Below are 19,219 nucleotides of genomic sequence, written 5' to 3' on the forward strand. Positions count from 1 at the left end.
ATTTCACTTATGTACCTCTTTCCACATAATGAGGAGTTAAAATTCATAATAAAAGAAGGGAGTTTCTGGGGATTTAATCTCAAATGTTTCAGCTTCTGAGTTGCTTCAGGAGTTCCTGCCTGTGTATCGGTGTGTGTGGATTGTGAAGGGCTATCTGTTTCCCCCCCTTTTTCTCTTTGGGGTTTAATTACTTCACCTACATCCTAATTCAGGTAACTCATAAAGCTTAGCCTTTGTTGTAGGTCCAACAGCTGTCTTATGTCAGTAGCAAATAAAATGTCCACAAAGTACCGGAATGCTGCAAGACGGTTTATAGCGGGGCAATAAAAGGTAAATTGAATTTACAAAGATGCATTTGTCACTGATTAAAAACTTACAAAGTTAATTGGAAACACTGTGGAGGTGTTACCACACAACTCGAGGTGTAATGGGTGGTTCTAATTCAGCCTGGAGGAGAGTTGCGGGTCTCATTACGGTCTCCCACAGTAAGATGCCCGGTTACGCGCTCCAATTTAAGTAGCAAAGCAACACAGTAAAGATCTCGAATACTTTAAATAGGAAGTGAGTGTAAATTTACTCACATTGATCCTTGCAAATGGCTAAAGGGAAAAAACCTTCAATGTTACAAAAACGCTAAGTGTGGCTATCACATGGCTTCCCCCAAGAACATGTATTGAAAGCTTTTTATTTTCTCCATCTGCAACTTTTCTTATTTTTCTGATATTTACACTGGCAGCACCACTGCAGGAAGCACATCAGTTGGGAAGGGAAAAACAAGCCTGAAACAGCCAGCAATCTGAAGTTAGCAGAGCCCTCCCTTGGGACCTTGGCGAATTATCTCCACATAATTCAGTTAACCTTTGGCATTTGGGGACTTGGGAAACTGAATGTATTTCTAAACTTGAGGCTTTTAATTGCTGGTTTTAGTGTCACTGGTCCAGCTCAGTTCGAGAGATGATGATTGAAAAACAGTTCTAGGAGGCTTTTCACCTCTGGTGCGCATCCTGGATATAATTAAGGTGGTGGCCTGGGGTGGCCTTTACATTTCTGCAGACAGGAGTGAACAGTTAAGCCCCGAGTGATGGGCCTTATGTGGACATTCTGTGTGTGCCTTGACTAGATGAGGTATATGTTAAGAGATTAAAAGGAAAAACATTGGGATAACTAAACTAATTATCTTTAGTAAACTCATTATATCAAATAACTAGTGCCAAATTATCAGTCATAGAATTTTTTGGCTAGAGTTTTAGAGATCATACATTTAAATTCAAATCACATGTACTGAAGTTTATACATATTTTTATTTCCATATCATTTATATTCTCCACTTTCTAATACTCTAGTACTATTTACCAGATGTGTTTTTGATGTTAGAGATGGCACTGACAATGGCATTTTCATATGTATTTAATTTGTTACCTCTGCTGGATGGGCAAAGTTTTAAGCCTGACGGATTCCTTTAGTCAACAAAGGGGACCATACAGCCACACAAATCTATTTCTTCTAAACTAGTGTTTACTTACATAGTGCTTACTATGTGCTAGGTGCTTTTTGTATTTAACCCCATTTAATCTCACAACAATGCTATAAAATAGGTGCTGTCACTATCCCCATTGTACAGATGAAGAAACTGAGCTCCTAAGGTGTCAGGTAACTTGCCCAAGTCAGCACTGGAGCCAGAATTCCCAGCTTGTACCGTCCAGGTATGGAAGATGCGCTCTCTGCTCTACGGCCGCATTACCACCGAATCTGGAGGTCAGAGCCCTGTGGTTAATATGAAGAGATAACATATTTACTTGACGTTAGCTGGTTCCCTAGGACTGGGGACTGACTGACATCAGTAATGGATTGAAGAATAGGAGCAAAAGCGGAACTCATTTCTAAGACGTAATGTACTATTGTGGAAAGTGCACAGAATTTGGTATTTGAGTCCCAAACTTCCCTAATAGGCTTCCACTGGCCTGGATAAAGCAAATTCTTGAAACCTCAACTTCTTTCTCCATAAAATGGGGGATAATATACCTCATGGTGATTGTGAGGGTTAAATGGGACAACATGGGGACAAATACTAGGTACACAGCAAAATTCTATTTAAATATTAATTACGATTTTTCTTCAACTTCATATAATATCATTTTCAAGATTTTCACCAAAATCTCCTATAAAATAGTTGCACTCACAAGCTGCTTGACAAACTTACTTAAGTTCACTTGGAAGGAGCAATGAATAGCACAGAATACCAATCCTAGAAGGACTCATTGGCACTTACGGTTACCGGTTTGGTTCAGAATATTCCTTAGGTATTAGGAATAGGTAATGTATGTAACTCTCAGGAAATTGTCTTCCAGAATGATTCGTATGCAGTGTTCAAGGAACTAATCATTTTGCAACCACAGAAAAGCTTGAAGATAGAGTAAGATTTCAAGATAAAAACTCTGAAAGTTTGCAGAATTTCATTAGACTCTTTGAAAAAATCAGAAATACATCATTATGGAAGGGATCTTTGGAGAATGTTAATTATTTCATTGTTGGGGGTGTAAAAAGTGGCTCAGCCGGAGGCCGCCAGGAAAGTGCCCTAATCATCAGGCAGCTCCATTTACCCTTTAATTCCTCCCATTATTGATTAAGCTTCTTCTTTTCTTTTTATCTTGTATCTGTGGCTTATTGAATTTTGTAAAGCCTTTGTTTATAAAATTGTCCTTTTATTGATGCTGTTTATTAAGTAAATATAGTTGCAACACAAATCCGTTATTCTATTTACAAGATATCAACTCCTCACTGTCATCAACTCTTGGCACCCATCTCTAATGAGACACAAGTAGAATCTGAATGATTTCAATCTACAGATAAATTAAAGGAAACAAACCGTAACTCTACTTCTTTTTCTCACCAAGCTTTTGGTGAAAGAGTCAAAATGTAAAATGGCCAAAAGTCAGAGTGAAATTCACAAGCTTAATGATCACTTCTCAAAATCTCTGTAGTTGAGACCAACTACCCCATAAAGTATAGATTACTATTATCCCATTCTTTTTATAATAGGGAAATCAAGGGTATAAGAGACTTGTCTAAGATCCTTGGAAGCAGGTCAGAGAAGACCCTGGGATTTACGTAACAAATCCTTTCATAGAAGGGTTCACAGGGATGTCTCTGCCACGAAGGATAAGGACTCTCAATACAAGCAAATTTATATTCTAATCTTTGAGCCCAAGGAAGTAACATCACCTTCCACAAACAAAATCAATTTATAAATATGTGTAAATATAAATAAAAAACAATTCCATATTTTAGAAGCACTTAACACAACCCTTCTTTTGAAAATACGATGAGGCAAGTGAATTGTGATTTGAGAGGAAAAGTTTGAACAACAAAAATACTGAAATAAATGAGAGGCAGCTTTCCTTTGTTTCTAAGTAGGACATTTCCTCTGACCTGAGAAAGTAACCTCTAGTTTTGAGGCTCAGATCTACAAGATTTCAAGACTTGAAAGAAACGTGAATGACTTCAGAATGACATTTAAATGGTCTTACAGCCTCTTCTGACTAAGGATTTCAAAATATTTAAGAAGAAATGAACCTGGATGTTTTATTACATTAGGAGGTATTGGTAATACACACGTATTACCCAAATTATGTCATCTACAGGCAGAGGAACTGAGCCATCGAAAGGTATCAAGTCTTATGTCTGAGGCAAGGGTCTTCCTTCTCACTGAGCTCTATAGTGCTATACTTCCTGTTCACATAGTTAAAATTTTATGTTGGATAGCATGGAATCATCCCTGAATTTAGAAGTTAGAGTTTAGATACCAATAAAAATGATTAGCTGTGTAATTCTGACAGTCACATAACCTGGTGAGAATTTACACCATGGAAACAGGTAAACGCTACAAATCAGGCCCCTCCCTTTCCCCAAAATTGTTAAACATTTGCCATCACATCACAATGTTCACAGATACTCTTTGCATAAAGAGTTCTACAGTCAAGTAGGTTTGGAAACACAAGGTTTTACAAAGTTAGGCAGGTCCTTTCTCTTTCTCCATCCTTCTGTCTTTCCTTCTCTCCCTCCTTTCCTTCTTCTCACCTTCCCTCTTTCCTTTTTTGCTTCCTTCCTTCTCTTGCCCTGATAAGTAATGTGATTCTTAAGAACACCAGCAAGAGATATACAGCACCTCACATCACAAAACTTTATAAAAATGCTCTTCAGACATATCTCTTAATCCTTAAATTCCAGTCCACACTGGGACTGGATCAGATCTTTCTCTACTTCTCTTCCCTTCCTCCACTTTCTCTGAAATCTAGATCTTCATTTCTTTTTCAGTTAGCATGCCATATATTTTTGTATAAAGTAATAAATATATATATCTAGAGAATAAAATATGAAAGCCCCACTCCCTTATACCAGTAGGTTTTTTTTTTTTTAAACTATAGGTCTGCCAAGACTTTAGTATGCTAACGTGCACCACAAGCCTCCAGAGAGGACACTTCAAACTTTATTTGAATACAGACTGTTACCCTAAACACCTATTAACATGTTAAAGTACACAGATTTTTTTTGGAAGGAAATTTCAGAAATAATGAACTAATGGATTTCTAAGAAGGCTTTGAGCTGCAAAATTGTACTAAGTGTATGATTTTAAAGATGGCCACTATTTCAGATGTAGGCTGAACCACGTGGTGTGTAGAGGTCCTAGGGTTTGGATAAGCTTTTGAAATAAGGACTAATGATTCTGTCAACTTACTTTGAGGCTGGTAAAAAATCATATTGTTTTCAAGTATTGAAATGTTCAGATTTCTTTTGTTTATCTAGAGATAGGATAGGTATAAAAGATTTTGTGAAATTTCAAGAAATGCTATGCTGTTGCCCTAATCCAAAATGTCCAAAAATGAAGCATGTGTAGTGCCTTTTGAAGTAGAAAAATCAATGACAATTTTTAGAAGGAACTAAGTGTGTTTAAGCATCTATGTACAGATATCTACTGATGTGGAGATGGATGGATGGATGGATGGATGGATGGATATAAATATAGTTTAAAGAAATTTAGGACCCATGAATTCTATTTAAAATTTGGCTTTTACCTCCACAGATCTTGTTCACTCTCTATGGTGTGTCTGCAAGTTCAGGCCCACTGCTTCAGCTAGTGTTAAGGGATGTTGTAAGACTCTAATGCCTTATGAAAAATTTATCCAATTAACTCTTTTGATTTATTGTCAGAGATCTATTAAAGATAAATTGTAGTTACTGAAAACAGTTCATTTGCCTGTGAAATATGGTATGATTATGAAGTATAATATAAGTGCCCGGTCCAGTGCCTCTCCGTGCTCATACCAAGTTCATGCTACTAGAGTTCTTGTTAGGTTGAATTAGTATATGGATTCTGATAATTGCTATTAAAATAAGGTGAGATGTTGAAAGACCAAAGTAAAGCGAAAGGCCAGGGGAGATGGCAATATGGATTAAAGGAATTATGGAACTCTTATTCCAGAACACAGGGATAAATCTTAAAGATTGCCTTCTTTAAACTCACCCTGTGTCTTACTGAAGAGAGCAATAAAAACTTCTGTCTGGTCTCAGTGTGTTAAACCTACTGCTGAAAGGGTGTGAGACTGAAGGGATCCAGTGGTGAGTTGTAAGTGACACATGTATGAACCTGTTCACAATTAACCTTTTTCTCCCTCTCAGAATTCACAAGGGACTTGGCCCACAGGAAGCTGGAGTTAGCTTTCTTCTCCTTTCAGTTAGGAGAAAATTCCTTTTGCAGAAAATACTGCCTGTTCTCCATATCAGAGATCACGTGGAGAATAAGTTAATGTCACATCACCATCCACAGGTTAGCTAAGTGTTAAAAGAAGCTGGTATAGATAAAGGCTGGGAAGACTTAACTCTTAAGAGTTAAACCCTGAATAATGTCAAAATGCAAGCAAACTGAACAGCAAAAATAGAGAGTTGTTTGTAACAACTCCTGTCGGAAGCAAAGATAAGCCAGGGGGACTATTTTTGAAAACTCCTAAGGGACAGATTATAAATTCTTGTTTACTTGGAGGAAGACTGTCCAGGAAATGCCTATGATACAGAAATGGAAGGCTTTTGATTTTGTCTTCTTTTTCCCGAAAAACAGATACTCTCAGCTCGGGGGAGTTCTTCTCCCATGAAAGTAGAACTGCTTTTAGGAAAAGAAAGAGCAAATGCTGAAATGAGCTGAATTCATGTTAGTGTAGATTGACATTATTCTTTGAAAACTCCACGCAATTTTGTGAACTATTGTATACCTAGTGTCCAACACACATTAGGCAAACAATACATATTTGCCAAGTAAATAGTGAGCTAATGAATACATGAATGATTTTTTTTTTTAAACAGGTGGGTAGAGACGTCGGTGAGCAAATAGAAAAAAGAAAGCTAGGTACTTTTATATATACAACATAAGTTGTTACATACAATTATCTTTTTGGCAAATTAATATTATTATTCTTTATAATAATCACATAGTTTCATTCCGTATACTTAGCTAATGCTTGGGATTGTACTGTATTCTTCCCTTTTATGCCCAAACTCTTATTTCCACCAGTGATGGGAATTAACTCGAGTACCATAAGAACGTTGGAGAAATCTATCTTCAAGGGATAGCCCTCATGGCAGAACCAGGTTATTGTGGGGAGAAGCCCTCACCCATAAAAATCTATAAGCACCATCCCTACCTCTCCATACCCCCGCTGACTGTCCAGTTACCTTCTTTCGCTTCTCCAGGTCCCACTTTCTATTTGGAACGTTTGCTCTTGCTCTTGCTCTGACAGCTGTGAGAATGTGGTTCTCAAGCCCTTTTGCCCCATGCCATCCTCTTGACCACACATTCTACAGCAGAAGACCAGGTCCACACTCAGCCTCACTTTCAGCCTCAGATCCTAGAATGTCAACCATGGCTAAAAACCTAGCCCTTCTGTCCCTGGAGGGAAGATCAGACTTGGTTCCCAGTTTCCTCAAGGGGATTGAACTAGCTCATTTCTAAGGTCATGTTCAGACAGAACAGTCTATGAATTTTGATTTTTATGGTTCTAGGATTCTACTACCTTAAAAAGTAATAACATGAATATAAAAGGCTCATTTCAAAAGTCTGGCCTCTGTTTCATTGGGCAGGTGGATAGAAGTTGCAGAAAAGCTGTAGGGTACACCTGAAGAGGCTGCTGGGGCCATGGCAGGTGCATGCACAGGTGACTACAGCCCAGCGCTCCCTCAGGAAGGATGCACACATATACAACTATTCCTAGAGGGGTGGGGGCAGGCATGCGCTGTCAGGGCTTTCTGCCACCCGGCCCAATCTCTGCAAAGATCATCATGCTGCCCCCGCCCCCTGAACTGGCATGTACTCCAAAATTTAAATATTTCTTCACAAAGAGACTCAAAATTTATTCAAATCTTTTTTAAAAAAAGATTTTATTTATTTGAGAGAGAAAGAGGACAAGCATGGGGAGGAGGCAGAGGGAGAGGGAGAAACAGGCTCCCCACTGAGCAGGGAGCCCGGATGTGGGGCTCAATTGCAGGACCCTAGGATCATGACCTGAGCCAAAGGCAGATGCTTAAAACTGACTGAGCCAAAGGCAGATGCTTAAAATTCTAAAATAGAAGCTTTTTAAGGTTTCGTGATTGTCAACTTCTGGACAAGTTCAAAGTTCAAGCTGAAATTTTTTTGCTTGTACCATAAGCACACATTTGGGTCTTCTTGCTTGAAAATCTCACACTGACATTGAGATTGGGTCTGAAGATATGCCCTCGTGTTTTTGCCAGATGCCAGCACCCTGGCTGTATCAACCTGTGTGGAGAACTAGGAATCTAAAAAGCTACAGCCGGGGCGCCCTGCGGGTACAGATTCTCCTCACTGATGGCTTCAGCCCTTTTCTGCTTCTGTAATTCCAGGCCACTCTCATCTATCCTAGGGCTTCACCAATCACTTCTAGGTCAGCAATTCAAGAAAGCTCTGTCCAGGTCCACCCTGGGTGACCACAATACTCCCATTTTCTCCCTGATGCTCCCCTTACCAATTTCTCCTCCAATTTCCACTACATTCTCTCAGCTATGTAACCACAAACTGAGAGCTCATCTCTTACTCCTTGCCATCCTTTTATCCGGTCAGTCACTGGTTCCTATCTTTTCTACCTCTGATTACCCTGTTCATTTCACAGCAGTTACCGTGTCCCTTTTGTCAAGGACTAGGCACTGTATCAGGGACGGGGCATAAGATGGGCTCAGGTTTCATGCGCTCTGCAGACAAGACAGGCAGGTTTGACAGAGCTTGTGCATCGTTCCCCTTTCACTCCATTCCCTCAGTTCCCAGTCCGATCTACCTGGGACTAAGGCGATGCTGGACTGATGCTAATCTTCTAATCCAGTTTACATATGGGACTACCCAATCAGTCTTCTAAAACAAAGAGATGAACGGGTCATTTCTTCGCTGAACAAACTCTCAATGGCTCCCAGTTCCCTAGTGCAACACAGCACATTATAGAAGGAGCACTGAGCTAGGAGTCTGCAAGTTGAATCCTGGAAGAGCAGCAAGCCACAACAGAAGCTGAGTATGTTCCAAATCCTGGCTCTGCCCAAAGCTCACTGCCTGACCCAGGATCCTTTTCTAGACCTCTATTTCCTTATCAGTAACGGGGTGGAGGGGTGGGTATCAGGTGCGGTGAATTCTGAACATCCATTCAGCTCGTATTTTCTATTTATCATTGTTCTTTTTTTCAGAGCCCTTCCCTTCTGTGGACTCAGAGATCTTTGAACTTTGACAGACCTTCTAGCAGGGGTACTTGAGATTTCTAAAGAAATTTAAGAAAAACGCCCTCAGGGCTTCTGCTTTCTCATATGGTGTTGGAAGAGCTCCTTTGTTTTACCCCAGAAGGAGATGATGTCATCATTCTCTGCTGCCTTCTTTTCAATGTGAACATAGTTATGGGCGCAGCCGTTGGCCACGGCCCAGATGAGGCTTGTACCAGAGCCGGTCCAGGTGTGTCAGGAAGGGGAGAATTAGGAAAGATAAGGCTGGCTCGGTGGTTTCATTCATTGAAAACGCTTAGAGTTTAAAACTTCAACATAAACACATCTTCTGGTGCTAAATGAATGTTAGAGCCGGTTGGAAAACGATTAGTCTCTCCCAGGTGGGGCTGTGGCCAGTGACTCTCGCAGGGGCCTCTAGGCAGCGTCCAGCTCAGGAAGACTAATGATGGTTCTCCCTGTTGCCAAGAGATTTTCAGCTTTACTCTGCCAAGGCCGTCTTTCTATCGCGTGACATTCAGGGGACAGCAGTGGCAAATTTGGTGCCTTTGGAGCACTGATATTTAAGAGGAGCCATTCCTACACATGAAGCAAATATGGTTGTGAATATATTTGGATTTATATTAGAACAAAATCATATGTTCCCAGAACAGACGTATGCAAGCTCGTTGATTCCCCCCCCTTCTTTGAAGATTCTATGACAAATTTGTTGTTGAGTTATGGTCATCACAGCTACATAAAGAACAGCAAGGGAAAATGATAGCCCACCATATATTACCATGATGTGCCCACGTTACTCAGGGTGATTATACGGATTCCAGAGGTATATCATATTGACTACCAGCCCGAGTCTTACCCACTGCTGTGCCCCCTCTGTGACCTCACAGCTACCCAGTCTTGCCTGCTGGCTTCATAGGGGACCTTGTGCATGTGGAGAAGAGTTAGATGGGGGAGATAATGAGAACTGCTTTCCAATCTTATTATTATGTTTGTAATTACATACTTGAATTTCACTTAAGAAAATAACAATTTGTAGCTTTGGTTAGAGAGAAAAATAGTGTATGTTAGGTGTCTATTTTGTAGTTTACATAGTTTTGGGTGATTTCCTTGTAAAATGATGTCTTATAAAACCATGTCCAAATTATTTAGAAAATAATTATTCATTTCTTAGCAGAATATACTTAGCTAGATCATTTTTTGTGGCCGTCATATACATATGAATAAAATAGCTGCAGGAATTTTGTATTTGCCCTGCATTTTTCATTAATCTTGATTTAAAAGACTGAACTTAGACTATCCTTTTAATCTAGATATGTCTTGTCCCTACCCTGAGCTTCTTTTCTCCCCAATTAGGGTATTATTGCTCTTTCTTAAGTTGATATTTATAAAGCACTTGGAATAGTACCTGACACATGGTATTAAGTACAAGTAATAAATAACTATAAAAATAATGAAAAACAAGACCGCAGCAGCATTTGGGAGGAAAATTCCCATAACTTTGGCATTATCCGTAGCTCATGTGTTAAAGTACAGTAATTTTAGGACTTATCTTAAAGATTTTAAACCAGATAAAAGTCAATATTCATGTTTAAAAATATATTAAATTTACTTTACACAATTATTCATGCTTATTGTAGAATATATATGCAAATATAGATAAAAATTCCACTACCCAGAAACAACCATCTTAAGGTTTTGTACTTTTTTCCGGAATTCTTTCCCTTTCTGTATATATACTGTACAAATATAAGTATTTAAAAACACAAACGCACAGGAGCTATGTTTTAAGATCTACATTAATAGGTATACATATTCTAAACAAATTTTGAGTGGGATCTGTTTCTCATACATTCAAGGGTTTAATGAAGCCCTACAAAGCACTTTAAATGATGGCTGTGTTGATAAGCATGTGATGGGCTCTGAGCTCTCTGCTCTTACGTGTTTTACACCGTCTGGTCCTTGTAACAACTAAGAGGTGGCAACGTGTCCATCCACATTACAGAGAACATTCATCTGAAGATCAGACCAAGGAACTGAGCAAGGCCATACAGCTGGAATTTGAATCCACCGTGCTCTAAATCACTGGACTTCCATGTAAGATGTCTCTGTGGAGTAAGATAATAAATTATGTTGATAATATAAAGGGCAACATCTTCATAAAAAGCAATAAAATCACTTATCATGAGCCACAACCTACATTCAACCCATTTTCTGCACTTTGGTCCTACTTTTGGTTCGACTTGCTGGCTGAGATTTCCACAGCATCAGCATTGACAGATTCGGGGTTTTATCGGGTCTCTCTTCTAATCAACTGACCCTAACACAAGTCATCATCCTTCTGTTGGTTTCTTTTTTATTGTCTGTAACAAGAGGGGATTGAGCCATGTTATTTATTCACCCACAATTTATTGAACATATTCGAAAAGACAAGTTAGGCAACTGTATAGCAAAAGGACTAAGATACCCCCTCCTCAGTGAGCTTGCCTAGGAGTGGAATAAAGGCTGATGGGCTTCAGCATCTGTGTGCTTGCACAGAGGTGCCAGTGAGCACAGGGTTGGTGGGGTCCAGGAGAAGGAGAGACATCTCCTCCAGTCCTTCTTTCCAGCTCTGAAACTCACCCTCTGCAGTGACTGGCCTTGATTCAGGCCCTTTCTTCTCCATCCTTTTAAATGTAACTCAAGTTACAAGTGTGCTTACTGAAGTTTTCAATATTTCAAAAATAAGTGTTCGCTGAAGCTTTCAAAATAAAGTCACACGAATAGTAGTTTAACTCACTTAAACACTTAATCAGAGATAATCGCCATGACAATGTAATGTCAGCCATTTGGCTTCCACTTGGGGGATAGGATAAAAGCTTTAAATGTGTTTTTGGGTTAGTTTATCACATATTAAGAAGTGATTTGGACTTTGCAAAATTGGGAAGTCCATCATTCATTCTCATTCCATTGAAAAATAAAGGTGAGGTATGTAAAGATGAAACTCAGTCTGCACAAAAAATGGGTATTTGTGGTTTTTCTTTGTAAGTAATGTTGGAAGGTCTGGAGATAAATTGTTGGAAATAAAAGCCACACACATCATATTTCTTAGTAAAATATTTGTAAAGGGAAAAAGTTCAAACCTTATTTTGCTAAAGTAAATTAGAAGGGAGATTTCTAAAGAAATCTCCACAACCTATTTATTTTGTTTTATTTATGTGCTGCCTCATCCTACAAAGAGATCATCTATAATCTTGTTTTTTAGTCAAATAAAATTGTAAATCCTTCTTATTGGTGTAGGAAGTAAAAATTTGTACACTGGATTCTTAAATATTGCTGCCAAAATATTCATAACCTATTGATTTTAGGACATTTACATCCCATGAGTTTCCAAGTATAGGCTTCAATACTTTGACAAATAAAGTAACCAAATTTTCATTTATTTAATGTAGAATTACTGCTAAAAAGGAGTATGATTAATTCATAGCTATAGCATATTCAATGGTGAAAAGCTGAAAGCTTTTCCTCCAAGATCAGGAATAAGACAAAGATATTGCTCTACTCTCACTAGTTTTATTCAACATAGTACTGGAAGTCCTAGCCACAACAATACAATCAGACAGAGAAGGCATCCAAATTGGTAACAAAAGAGGAAAACTGTCACTATTTGCAGATGACATGATATTATACATAGAAAACCCTAAAGACTTAATCAAAAGTATATTAGAATAAACGAATTCAGTAAAGTTTCAAGATATAAAATTAATATACAGAAATCTGTTCTGTTTCAACACACTAATAACAAACCAGCAAACAAAATAAAGAAACAATCCTATTTATAGGGGCGCCTGGGTGGCACAGCGGTTAAGCGTCTGCCTTCAGCTCAGGGCGTGATCCCGGCGTTATGGGTTCGAGCCCCACATCAGGCTCCTCTGNAAAAAAAAAAAAAAAAATTTTAAAAAAAAAAAAAAAAAAAAAAAAAAAAAGAAACAATCCTATTTATAATTGTATCAAAAAGAATAAAATGTCTTGGAATAAATTTAACTAAGGAGGTGAAAGACATGTACTCTGCAAACTATAAGACATTGATGAAAGTAATCAAAGACAACACACACACACACACACAAAAAGGGAAAATACACCATGCCCATGGATTGGAAAAATTAATATTGTTAAAATGTCCATACTACCCAAAGCAATCTACAGCTTCAATGCAATCTCTATCAATACCAGTACTATTTCTCACAAAACTAGAATAATACTTAGATTTGTATGGAACCACCAATGACCCCGAGCAGCCAAAGCAACCTTGAGAAAGAACAAAGCTGGAGGTATCACAATCCCAGATTTCAAACTATACTACAAAGCTACGGTAATCAAACAGTATGGTATTGGCACAAAAATAGACACATAAATCAATGGAACAGAATAGAGAGCCCAGAAACCCATACTTATACCATCAGTTAATCTATGACAAAGGAGGCAAGAATACACAATGGGTAAAAGACAGTCTCTTCAATAAATTGCGTTAGGAAAACCAGACTGCTACATCCAAAAGAATGAAATTGGACCACTTTCATAAATCAGCCACAAAAACAAACTCAAAATGAATTAAAGACCTAATGTGAGATGTGAAACCATAAAACTCCTGAAAGAAAACATAGGCAGTAATATGTTGAACATCAACCTTAGCAATATTTCTGGGGGGATTTATCTTCCCAGGCAAGGGAAACAAGAGCAAAAATAAATAGGACTACATCAAAGTAAAAAGACTTCCACAGCAAAGGAAACCATCAATGAAGCAAAAAGGCAACCTACTACATGGGAAAAGGTATTTGCAAATATTTCTGAAAGGGGGTTAATATCCAAAATATATAAAAACTCATACACCTCAACACCAAAAAAAAAAAAAATCTGATTTAAAAAAGGGCAGAGGATCTGAATAGACATTTTTCCAAAGAAGACACAAAGATGGCCATCAGATGCATGAAAAGATGCGCAACATCACTCATCACCAGGGAAATGCACATCAAAACCACATACCCCCTCACATCTGTCAGAGTGGCTAAAATAAAAAAGACAAAAAGTAAAAGTTTTGGCAAGGATGTGGAGAATAAGGGAACACTTGCGCACTGTTGGTGGGAATATGAATTGGTGTGGCCACTCTGGAAAATGGTGTGGAGGTTCCTAAAAAAAACCTCTGGAAAATGGTGTGGAAAACCTCTGGAAAATGGTGTGGAGGTTCCTAAGAAAAAAAAAATTAACTTAACCAGAGACGTAAAGGACCTATATCCTAGAAACTATAGATCACTTTTGAAAGATATTGAGGAAGACATAAAAAGATGGAAAAATATTCCATGCTCATGGATTGGAAGAATTAACATAGTTAAAATGTCCATACTACCCAGAGCAATCTACACTTTCAATGCTATCCCGATCAAAATACCGAGGACATTTTTCAAAGAACTGGAACAAATAGTCCTTAAATTTGTATGGAACCAGAAAAGGCCCAGAATCTCCAAGGAACTGTTGAAAAGGAAAAACAAAGCTGGGGGCATCACAATGCCGGATTTCGAGCTGTACTACAAAGCTGTGATCACAAAGACAGCATGGTACTGGCACAAAAACAGACACATCGACCAATGGAACAGAATAGAGAACCCAGAAATGGACCCTCGGCTCTTTGGGCAACTAATCTTTGATAAAGCAGGAAAAAACATCCGGTGGAAAAAAGACAGTCTCTTCAATAAATGGTGCTGGGAAAATTGGACAGCTACATGCAAAAGAATGAAACTTGACCACTCTCTCACACCATACACAAAAATAAACTCCAAATGGATGAAAGACCTCAATGTGAGACAGGAATCCATCAAAATTCTAGAGGAGAACATAGGCAACAACTTCTATGACATCGGCCAGAGCAACCTTTTTCACGACACATCTCCAAAGGCAAGAGAAATAAAAGATAAAATGAACTTATGGGACTTTATCAGGATAAAGAGCTTCTGCACAGCCAAGGAAACAGTCAAAAAAACTAAGAGACAGCCCACGGAATGGGAGAATATATTTGCAAAGGACACCACAGATAAAGGACTGGTATCCAAGATCTACAAAGAACTTCTCAAACTCAATACACGAGAAACAAATAAACAAATCATAAAATGGGCAGAAGATATGAACAGACACTTTTCCAATGAAGACATACAAATGGCTAACAGACACATGAAAAAATGTTCAAAATCATTAGCCATCAGGGAAATTCAAATCAAAACCACACTGAGATACCACCTTACGCCAGTTAGAATGGCAAAGATAGACAAGGCAAGAAACAACAATTGTTGGAGAGGATGTGGAGAAAGGGGATCCCTCCTACATTGTTGGTGGGAATGCAAGTTGGTACAGCCACTCTGGAAAACAGTGTGGAGGTCCCTTAAAAAGTTAAAAATTGAACTACCCTATGACCCAGCCATTGCACTACTGGGTGTTTACCCCAAAGATACAGACGTAGTAAAGAGAAGGGCCATATGCACCCCAATGTTCATAGCTGCATTGTCCACAATAGCCAAATCATGGAAGGAGCCGAGATGCCCTTCAACAGATGACTGGATTAAGAAGCTGTGGTCCATATATACAATGGAATATTACTCAGCTATCAGAAAGAACGAATTCTCAACATTTGCTGCAACATGGACGGCACTGGAGGAGATAATGCTAAGTGAAATAAGTCAAGCAGAGAAAGACAATTATCATATGATTTCTCTCATCTATGGAACATAAGAACTAGGAGGATCGGTAGGGGAAGAAAGGGATAAAGAAAAGGGGGGTAATCAGAGGGGGGAATGAAACATGAGAGACTATGGACTGTGAGAGGCAAACTGAGGACTTCAGAGGGGAGGGGGTGGGGGAAGGGGATAGCCTGGTGATGGGTAGTAGGGAGGGCACGTATTGCATGGTGCACTGGCTGTTTATACGCAACTAATGAAGCATCAAACCTTACATCGGAATCTGGGGATGTACTGTATGGTGATTAACACAATATAATAAAATAAAATTAAAAAAAAAATAGAAATACCATATGATCCGGTAATTCTACTTTCGGGACTTACCTGAAGAAAACAAAAGCATTAATTTGAAAAGCTATACGCACCCCTCTGTTAATCGCGCCATTACTGTTAAAAGGTGCAGGAGCGTCAGTTAAGTCTCCTCCAGACGGAGAAGCCATTTTAGACTGAGGAATGAAGCAAGCCGCTCCACACTATCTACACAGAGTTTTATTCGGGGTAACTTACTGACAGAGACATCTGGCGACGACCCAGGCGTGTGGGGACCGTGCTCCTGCAGGTATTCTCCGAGCCTTTCTCCGCCCAGTCTGGACCGTAATGGCCGGGTTTTATGAAGTGAGGCGCATGGTGGTGACATCACAGGGTGGTTATCTAAGGCAGGGCCATGCGTGCGCCAGAGGATCTCTTCTAGTCATCTAAAGTAGACCCGTCTGTGTGCCGGTTTTCTCTACTAGTTATCTAAACTGGTTCCTCCTGTGCACCGCTCTAGGGATGGTCAGAGGACGCCTTCCACTTTCCCATCAGGGCACACACTAACTTCCAGGGGGCCTGGAACTCATAGCCTTGACGGAAGTCACTGCTGGGGCATGAACGAGATGGAGGGCCAAACATGGAGTCAGTGTGGTCAGCACGCTTCCAAGTATTTATGAGAGCTACCTAAACGTTCAGCAATAGATGAATGAGTAGAGAAGATGTGGTGTATTTATGCAATGGTCACACAGGTCACATCTCATTAATTAAATTGGATTCTGAGCTGCAAAGTTTTTCAATAAACTTTCGGTGTATTATCTTTCTGGTTCTAACTCGAAGAATATTCATGCAGAGAAGACAAATGTTAACTTGTGATTCTTTGAGTACCTTTTCCTCAGGTGCTGCATGTAATTTAGGTTCTGACTGGTAGATGGAGAGGAATGTGGGTCATAGAAAGCTCCAGGATAATCGATAGTATATATAGAGAGAAGAGAAACCACTCATCTCCTTTTTAGATAAAGGTGTTATTTGCCCAAACCATTAATTTTCTAGGTGCTTTTAAAGCTTAATAACCTCTTCTGATTTAGGCAAAAAAAAGATGGTAACCCCTCAGGCTGTTCTACCACGCTCAGCTTCCTGATTTTATGGCTGAGTTTGCCTCTTAATTTTTCACAGCTGGGGCGTCTTTGCTCAGGGGGGACTTTCCTGGCTCATGCCAGTCAGAATGCTATTATTTCTGAACAATTAAAACATAATCCACATTTCCTCTAATCAACAAACCTCAACGATTATAATGAAAGATTTGCCAGTATTTTAGCAACAAACTATAGAAATGATCCCTGAAAGTACAGTCTTAGATTTGCCAATATTTTAGAACCAGAATGGCTCTGAGCTGCTGGGTACCAGGAAGCCAATGAGAGTTGGGTGGAAGGGTCAGCTGACATGGAACCTGGCAATAAAAGAAGAACTTAAGGGGGTGAGAGAAGTGGAGATAGAGGTGAAAACATTTTTATTACGTGGCAATCCATCGTTTTAAGGAAGAGAGAGCCCCAAAGAACAAAGGAACTCTGCAGATACAGTGAATTTGGCTAAAGAAACAAATGTTACTCTACAATGGGGCTGTCAGTTGACAACATCTATTTATTGAACAGAGTGTAGAGCACTGTGCTAGGCGTTATGCCAGGGCTTAAATTACAGACACTCTCAGATTCACACCCCCTCCTTCCTGTAACTCAGAGAGAAGGCAAACAGGGAAGAGACGTCTGTTTCCTCCTTCTCCTTAAGGTTCATGCTGTAGCTAATTACATATTCTACTGAAATGATTTTATGCCATGACAGTGTTTCTTCACACTAACACCCTGTTAAAGAAAGGGGACTCTTTCCTGAATAGCACATTAATACAGTCTCATAAATTGCAGTTACTCTTTGCACAGGGTGAAACGACAAGGATAAAAGAACCCTGCTTGTGCTAAGACAAGCATCCGTTTTTTGAGTTTCTTCAGGTCCCTTTAAATAGAGGGCACTCCCTGCCCTTCCCTTCCCCATTTCACTTCTTCACCCATAGACTCACTGCCCCCCAATCCTTATTTGGAATTACCACCTCCCCCCCTCACCCCATGACTTGGTTTCTCTTCATCCACAGGAGAACAGAGCCACCAGCAAAAAAAAAAAAAAAAAAAGTAAGGAAGCAAGTGGGGAGAATAAAGAATCCTGAGCAGGTGGTTTAAACCATGGTGGGGAATCTTCCCTACTCACCCCCCTCCCCCATTCAATTAACCAGAGCTTCTTTAGGTATATTTAAGCTCTCTGGGGTGGGGGGACAGGGCAGCTCTTCAGAGTGCTAAGCCTTTTACTCACTTTCACGAAGTATTCATTTAAGGAAATGAACATCTGACTCACGGCCCAGATGCTTTGATGCTGATGCAGAAAAAATGCAAAGATGCACAGATGGTGGTGCAGAAGAGAAGGCAAATGGTACCAGGACAGGAAGGATGCGCAAGAGAAGGTGCTGGAATGCCCCCACCCAGCCCTTGTGCTCTCTACTTGCTTGCTAGTACTCCCACCTCTCTGGGCACCTTGGATCCCAACAGCTTCCTCCAGTGTTGGGAGGTGTCTACACTGATCTTACTATGTTGTTAGGGACTGAACTGCATTCTCTACAAATACATAGGGTGAATCCTAACCCTCAGTGCCTCAGAACACAACTGCATTTGGAGATAGTGCCTTTAAAGTGGTGATTAAGTGAAAATGAGACCTTTAGGATCAGTCCTAATCCAATCTGACTGGTGTCCTTAATAGAAGTGAAAATCACACACAGACAGCAGGGATGCCAGTGCACAGAGGAAAGATAATGAGAGGGCAGGGCAGGAAAGTGGCCATCTCGAAGCCAAGCCCATGGAGGCCTCAGGAGAAACCAATCTTGCTAACACCTAGACCTTTTTTTTTTTTTTAAGATTTTTAAAATTTATTTGACAGAGACAGCGAGAGAGAGAACACAAGCAGGGTAAGTGGGAGAGGGAGAAGCAGTCTCCCTGCCAAGCAGGGAGCCTGACATGGGGCTTGATCCCAGGACCCAACCTGAGCTGAAGGCAGACGCTTAACGAATGAGCCACTCAGGCGCACCTAACACCTAGATCTTTGACTTTCAGCTTCCAGAACTGTAAGAAAATAAATTCCTGTTGCTGAAGTCACGTATTCTGTCGTATTTCGTTATAGCAGCCCTAGCAAATGAGTACACACATGATGGAGCCCTGGACGAAAGAGACACTCATTTCTCAGAAGTATATATTGAGTTCACCCACTTGTATAGAGCCCCTTCTTTCCTGAGTGCTTCCCACGTGCCAGGTACTGTGCGAAGCACTTTCTCTGCACTACCTCGTTTAACTGTTAAGCCAAATCCTGTGAAACCCTTTGGAAGTCGGACATATCTAAGAAATTCTATATTGTAGTGAAGC

General features: G+C 39.8%; 1 long non-coding RNA gene and 1 pseudogene across 2 annotated transcripts; both read right to left on the reverse strand.

Annotated features, from left to right (window-relative positions):
• Positions 1-1,672: 1,672 nt before the first annotated feature.
• On the reverse strand, positions 1,673-16,086 carry LOC105238070. 2 transcript variants are annotated; one of them, XR_002142906.1, is made up of 3 exons: positions 16,023-16,086; positions 10,696-10,862; positions 1,673-1,764 (listed from the first exon to the last, which is right to left on the reverse strand). It is a non-coding gene; the product is annotated as an uncharacterized LOC105238070 (long non-coding RNA). The 2 variants fall into 2 exon arrangements; XR_002142907.1 differs by lacking the exon at positions 16,023-16,086 and adding an exon at positions 10,955-11,045.
• Positions 16,087-17,033: 947 nt separating this feature from the next.
• Positions 17,034-17,120, reverse strand: LOC117801355 (annotated as a pseudogene).
• Between the last annotated feature and the right edge of the window lie 2,099 nt (positions 17,121-19,219).

This window comes from Ailuropoda melanoleuca, chromosome 2, assembly GCF_002007445.2.
Source record: "Ailuropoda melanoleuca isolate Jingjing chromosome 2, ASM200744v2, whole genome shotgun sequence".
NCBI classification, from domain to species: Eukaryota; Metazoa; Chordata; class Mammalia; order Carnivora; family Ursidae; genus Ailuropoda; species Ailuropoda melanoleuca.